This window comes from Nicotiana tabacum, chromosome 22 (genome assembly GCF_000715075.1).
Source record: "Nicotiana tabacum cultivar K326 chromosome 22, ASM71507v2, whole genome shotgun sequence".
NCBI classification, from domain to species: Eukaryota; Viridiplantae; Streptophyta; class Magnoliopsida; order Solanales; family Solanaceae; genus Nicotiana; species Nicotiana tabacum.
In genome coordinates this window covers 233,492,027-233,499,488 of record NC_134101.1, presented here as the reverse complement: position 1 = coordinate 233,499,488, position 7,462 = coordinate 233,492,027, and positions in this window count along the sequence as shown.

Here is a 7,462-nt window from a genome sequence, read left to right as displayed (position 1 = left end):
GCCTAAAAATTTTCCGGGACGTCGAATACGGTCTAAGGAAACATATTAACCGCCCCGCCATGATCAAATTATGTTTTTTGGCATTTTACGGCCATAAAATTTGAATTCCGCGCGAGTCCCAAATTTTTGTGTGCTATAGCCCACGCCTTCCGCCGTGGGCCCGGGACCCCGGACCCGAATTGCCTAAAATTTTTCCGGGACGTCGAATACGGTCTAAGGAAACATATTAACCTCCCCTCCATGATCAAATTATGTTTTTTGGCATTTTACGGCCATAAAATTGGAATTTCGCGCGAGTCCCAAAGTTTCGTGTGCTATATCCCACGCCTTCCGTCGTGGGCCCGGGACCCCGGACCCGGATTGCCTAAAATTTTTCCCGGACTTTGAATACGGTCTAAGGAAACATATTAACTGCCCCGACATGATCAAATTATGTTTTTTGGGTTTTTACGGCCATAAAATTGGAATTCCGTGCGAGTCCCTAATTTTCGTGTGCTATAGCACATGCCTTCCGTCGTGGGCCCGGGACCCCGAATCTGGATCGCCTAAAAATTTTCCGGGATGTCAAATACGGCCTAAGGAACCATATTCACCGCCCCGACATGACCAAATTACATTTTTTGGCATTTTACGGCCATAAAACTGGAAATCCACGCGAGTCCCAAAGTTTCGTGTGCTATATCCCACGCCTTCCGCCGTGGGCCCGGGACCTCGGATCCGGATCGCCTAAAATTTTTCCGGGATGTCGAATACGGCCTAAGGAACAATATTCACCACCCCTCCATGATCAAATTATATTTTTTGGCATTTTACGACCATAAAACTGGAAATCCGCGCGAGTCCCAAATTTTCGTGTGCTATAGCCCATGCCTTCCGCCGTGGGCCCGGGACCCCGGACCCGGATCATCTAAAACTTTTTCGGGACGTCGAATACGGCCTAATGAACCATAGTCACCGCTCCGCCATGACCAAATTATGTTTTTTGGCATTTTACGGCCATAAAACTGGAAATCCGCGCGAGTCCCAAATTTTCGTGTGCTATAGCCCATGCCTTCCGCCGTGGGCCCGGGACCCCGGACCCGGATCATCTAAAACTTTTTCGGGACTTCGAATACGGCCTAATGAACCATAGTCACCTCTCCGCCATGACCAAATTATGTTTTTTGGCATTTTACGGCCATAAAACTGGAAATCCGCGCGAGTCCCAAATTTTTGTGTGCTATAGCCCACGCCTTCCGCCGTGGGCCCGGGACCCCGGACCCGATTTGCCTAAAATTTTTCCGGGACGTCGAATACGGTCTAAGGAAACATATTAACCACCCCGACATGATCAAATTATGTTTTTTGGCATTTTACGGCCATAAAACTGGAAATCCGCGCGAGTCCCAAATTTTTATGTGCTATAGCCCACGCCTTCCGCCGTGGGCCCGGGACCCCGGACCCGAATTGCCTAAAATTTTCCGGGACGTCGAATACGGTCTAAGGAAACAAATTAACCGTCTTGCCATGATCAAATTATGTTTTTTGGCATTTTACGGCCATAAAATTGGAATTCCGCGCGAGTCCTAAATTTTTGTGTGCTTTAGCCCACGCCTTCCGCCGTGGGCCCGGGACCCTGGACCCGAATTGCCTAAAATTTTTCCGGGACGTCGAATACGGTCTAAGGAAACATATTAACTGCCCCGACATGATCAAATTATGTTTTTTGGCTTTTTACGGCCATAAAATTGGAATTCCGCGCGAGTCCCTAATTTTCGTGTGCTATAGCACATGCCTTCCGTCGTGGGCCCGGGACCCCGAATCCGGATCGCCTAAAAATTTTCCGGGATGTCAAATACGGCCTAAGGAACCATATTCACCGCCCCGACATGAACAAATTACATTTTTTGGCATTTTACGGCCATAAAACTGGAAATCCACGCGAGTCCCAAATTTTTGTGTGCAATAGCCCACGCCTTCCGCCGTGGGCCCGGGACCCCGGACCCGAATTGCCTAAAAAATTTTCGGGACGTCAAATACGGTCTAAGGAAACATATTAACCACCCCACCATGATCAAATTATGTTTTTTGGCATTTTACGGCCATAAAATTAGAATTCCGCGCGAGTCCCAAAGTTTCGTGTGCTATATCCCACGCCTTCCGTCGTGGGCCCGGGACCTCGGATCCGGATCGCCTAAAATTTTTCCGGGTTTTCGAATACGGCCTAAGGAACAATATTCACCACCCCTCCATGATCAAATTATGTTTTTTGGCATTTTACGACCATAAAATTGGAATTCTGCGCGAGTCCCAAATTTTCGTGTGCTATAGCCCATGCCTTCCGTCGTGGGCGCGGGACCCCGAATCCGGATCGCCTAAAAATTTTCCGGGATGTCAAATACGGCCTAAGGAACCATATTCACCGCCCCGACATGACCAAATTACATTTTTTGGCATTTTACGGCCATAAAACTGGAAATCCACGCGAGTCCCAAATTTTCGTTTGCTATAGCCCACGTCTTCCGCCGTGGGCCCGGGACCCCGGACGCGAATCGCCTAAAAATTTTCCGGGACGTCGAATACGGTCTAAGGAAACATATTAACCGCCCCGCCATAATCAAATTATATTTTTTGGCATTTTACGGCCATAAAATTTGAATTCCGCGCGAGTCCCAAATTTTTGTGTGCTATAGCCCACGCCTTCCGCCGTGGGCCCGGGACCCCGGACCCGAATTGCCTAAAATTTTTCCGGGACGTCGAATACGGTCTAAGGAAACATATTAACCTCCCCTCCATGATCAAATTATGTTTTTTGGCATTTTACGGCCATAAAATTGGAATTCCGCGCGAGTCCCAAAGTTTCGTGTGCTATATCCCACGCCTTCCGTCGTGGGCCCGGGACCCCGGACCCGGATTGCCTAAAATTTTTCCCGGACTTCGAATACGGTCTAAGGAAACATATTAACAGCCCCGACATGATAAAATTATGTTTTTTGGCTTTTTACGGCCATAAAATTGGAATTCCGCGCGAGTCCCTAATTTTCGTGTGCTATAGCACATGCCTTCCGTCGTGGGCCCGGGACCCCGAATCCGGATCGCCTAAAAATTTTCCGGGATGTCAAATACGGCCTAAGGAACCATATTCACCGCCCCGACATGACCAAATTACATTTTTTGGCATTTTACGGCCATAAAACTGGAAATCCACGCGAGTCCCAAATTTTTGTGTGCAATAGCCCACGCCTTCCGCCGTGGGCCCGGGACCCCGGACCCGAATTGCCTAAAAAATTTTCGGGACGTCAAATACGGTCTAAGGAAACATATTAACCACCCCACCATGATCAAATTATGTTTTTTGGCATTTTACGGCCATAAAATTAGAATTCCGCGCGAGTCCCAAAGTTTCGTGTGCTATATCCCACGCCTTCCGCCGTGGGCCCGGGACCTCGGATCCGGATCGCCTAAAATTTTTCCGGGATGTCGAATACGGCCTAAAGAACAATATTCACCACCCCTCCATGATCAAATTATGTTTTTTGGCATTTTACGACCATAAAATTGGAATTCTGCGCGAGTCCCAAATTTTCGTGTGCTATAGCCCATGCCTTCCGTCGTGGGCGCGGGACCCCGAATCCGGATCGCCTAAAAATTTTCCGGGATGTCAAATACGGCCTAAGGAACCATATTCACCGCCCCGACATGACCAAATTACATTTTTTGGCATTTTACGGCCATAAAACTGGAAATCCACGCGAGTCCCAAATTTTCGTGTGCTATAACCCACGTCTTCCGCCGTGGGCCCGGGACCCCGGACGCGAATCGCCTAAAAATTTTCCGGGACGTCGAATACGGTCTAAGGAAACATATTAACCGCCCCGCCATGATCAAATTATGTTTTTTGGCATTTTACGGCCATAAAATTTGAATTCCGCGCGAGTCCCAAATTTTTGTGTGCTATAGCCCACGCCTTCCGCCGTGGGCCCGGGACCCCGGACCCGAATTGCCTAAAATTTTTCCGGGACGTCGAATACGGTCTAAGGAAACATATTAACCTCCCCTCCATGATCAAATTATGTTTTTTGGCATTTTACGGCCATAAAATTGGAATTTCGCGCGAGTCCCAAAGTTTCGTGTGCTATATCCCACGCCTTCCGTCGTGGGCCCGGGACCCCGGACCCGGATTGCCTAAAATTTTTCCCGGACTTTGAATACGGTCTAAGGAAACATATTAACTGCCCCGACATGATCAAATTATGTTTTTTGGGTTTTTACGGCCATAAAATTGGAATTCCGTGCGAGTCCCTAATTTTCGTGTGCTATAGCACATGCCTTCCGTCGTGGGCCCGGGACCCCGAATCCGGATCGCCTATAAATTTTCTGGGATGTCAAATACGGCCTAAGGAACCATATTCACCGCCCCGACATGACCAAATTACATTTTTTGGCATTTTACGGCCATAAAACTGGAAATCCACGCGAGTCCCAAAGTTTCGTGTGCTATATCCCACGCCTTCCGCCGTGGGCCCGGGACCTCGGATCCGGATCGCCTAAAATTTTTCCGGGATGTCGAATACGGCCTAAGGAACAATATTCACCACCCCTCCATGATCAAATTATATTTTTTGGCATTTTACGACCATAAAACTGGAAATCCGCGCGAGTCCCAAATTTTCGTGTGCTATAGCCCATGCCTTCCGCCGTGGGCCCGGGACCCCGGACCCGGATCATCTAAAACTTTTTCGGGACGTCGAATACGGCCTAATGAACCATAGTCACCGCTCCGCCATGACCAAATTATGTTTTTTGGCATTTTACGGCCATAAAACTGGAAATCCGCGCGAGTCCCAAATTTTCGTGTGCTATAGCCCATGCCTTCCGCCGTGGGCCCGGGACCCCGGACCCGGATCATCTAAAACTTTTTCGGGACTTCGAATACGGCCTAATGAACCATAGTCACCTCTCCGCCATGACCAAATTATGTTTTTTGGCATTTTACGGCCATAAAACTGGAAATCCGCGCGAGTCCCAAATTTTTGTGTGCTATAGCCCACGCCTTCCGCCGTGGGCCCGGGACCCCGGACCCGATTTGCCTAAAATTTTTCCGGGACGTCGAATACGGTCTAAGGAAACATATTAACCACCCCGACATGATCAAATTATGTTTTTTGGCATTTTACGGCCATAAAACTGGAAATCCGCGCGAGTCCCAAATTTTTATGTGCTATAGCCCACGCCTTCCGCCGTGGGCCCGGGACCCCGGACCCGAATTGCCTAAAATTTTCCGGGACGTCGAATACGGTCTAAGGAAACAAATTAACCGTCTTGCCATGATCAAATTATGTTTTTTGGCATTTTACGGCCATAAAATTGGAATTCCGCGCGAGTCCTAAATTTTTGTGTGCTTTAGCCCACGCCTTCCGCCGTGGGCCCGGGACCCTGGACCCGAATTGCCTAAAATTTTTCCGGGACGTCGAATACGGTCTAAGGAAACATATTAACTGCCCCGACATGATCAAATTATGTTTTTTGGCTTTTTACGGCCATAAAATTGGAATTCCGCGCGAGTCCCTAATTTTCGTGTGCTATAGCACATGCCTTCCGTCGTGGGCCCGGGACCCCGAATCCGGATCGCCTAAAAATTTTCCGGGATGTCAAATACGGCCTAAGGAACCATATTCACCGCCCCGACATGACCAAATTACATTTTTTGGCATTTTACGGCCATAAAACTGGAAATCCACGCGAGTCCCAAATTTTTGTGTGCAATAGCCCACGCCTTCCGCCGTGGGCCCGGGACCCCGGACCCGAATTGCCTAAAAAATTTTCGGGACGTCAAATACGGTCTAAGGAAACATATTAACCACCCCACCATGATCAAATTATGTTTTTTGGCATTTTACGGCCATAAAATTAGAATTCCGCGCGAGTCCCAAAGTTTCGTGTGCTATATCCCACGCCTTCCGTCGTGGGCCCGGGACCTCGGATCCGGATCGCCTAAAATTTTTCCGGGTTTTCGAATACGGCCTAAGGAACAATATTCACCACCCCTCCATGATCAAATTATGTTTTTTGGCATTTTACGACCATAAAATTGGAATTCTGCGCGAGTCCCAAATTTTCGTGTGCTATAGCCCATGCCTTCCGTCGTGGGCGCGGGACCCCGAATCCGGATCGCCTAAAAATTTTCCGGGATGTCAAATACGGCCTAAGGAACCATATTCACCGCCCCGACATGACCAAATTACATTTTTTGGCATTTTACGGCCATAAAACTGGAAATCCACGCGAGTCCCAAATTTTCGTGTGCTATAGCCCACGTCTTCCGCCGTGGGCCCGGGACCCCGGACGCGAATCGCCTAAAAATTTTCCGGGACGTCGAATACGGTCTAAGGAAACATATTAACCGCCCCGCCATAATCAAATTATGTTTTTTGGCATTTTACGGCCATAAAATTTGAATTCCGCGCGAGTCCCAAATTTTTGTGTGCTATAGCCCACGCCTTCCGCCGTGGGCCCGGGACCCCGGACCCGAATTGCCTAAAATTTTTCCGGGACGTCGAATACGGTCTAAGGAAACATATTAACCTCCCCTCCATGATCAAATTATGTTTTTTGGCATTTTACGGCCATAAAATTGGAATTCCGCGCGAGTCCCAAAGTTTCGTGTGCTATATCCCACGCCTTCCGTCGTGGGCCCGGGACCCCGGACCCGGATTGCCTAAAATTTTTCCCGGACTTCGAATACGGTCTAAGGAAACATATTAACAGCCCCGACATGATAAAATTATGTTTTTTGGCTTTTTACGGCCATAAAATTGGAATTCCGCGCGAGTCCCTAATTTTCGTGTGCTATAGCACATGCCTTCCGTCGTGGGCCCGGGACCCCGAATCCGGATCGCCTAAAAATTTTCCGGGATGTCAAATACGGCCTAAGGAACCATATTCACCGCCCCGACATGACCAAATTACATTTTTTGGCATTTTACGGCCATAAAACTGGAAATCCACGCGAGTCCCAAAGTTTCGTGTGCTATATCCCACGCCTTCCGCCGTGGGCCCGGGACCTCGGATCCGGATCGCCTAAAATTTTTCCGGGATGTCGAATACGGCCTAAGGAACAATATTCACCACCCCTCCATGATCAAATTATGTTTTTTGGCATTTTACGACCATAAAATTGGAATTCTGCGCGAGTCCCAAATTTTCGTGTGCTATAGCCCATGCCTTCCGTCGTGGGCGCGGGACCTCGAATCCGGATCGCCTAAAAATTTTCCGGGATGTCAAATACGGCCTAAGGAACCATATTCACCGCCCCGACATGACCAAATTATATTTTTTGGCATTTTACGGCCATAAAACTGGAAATCCACGCGAGTCCCAAATTTTCGTGTGCTATAGCCCACGTCTTCCGCCGTGGGCCCAGGACCCCGGACGCGAATCGCCTAAAAATTTTCTGGGACGTCGAATACGGTCTAAGGAAACA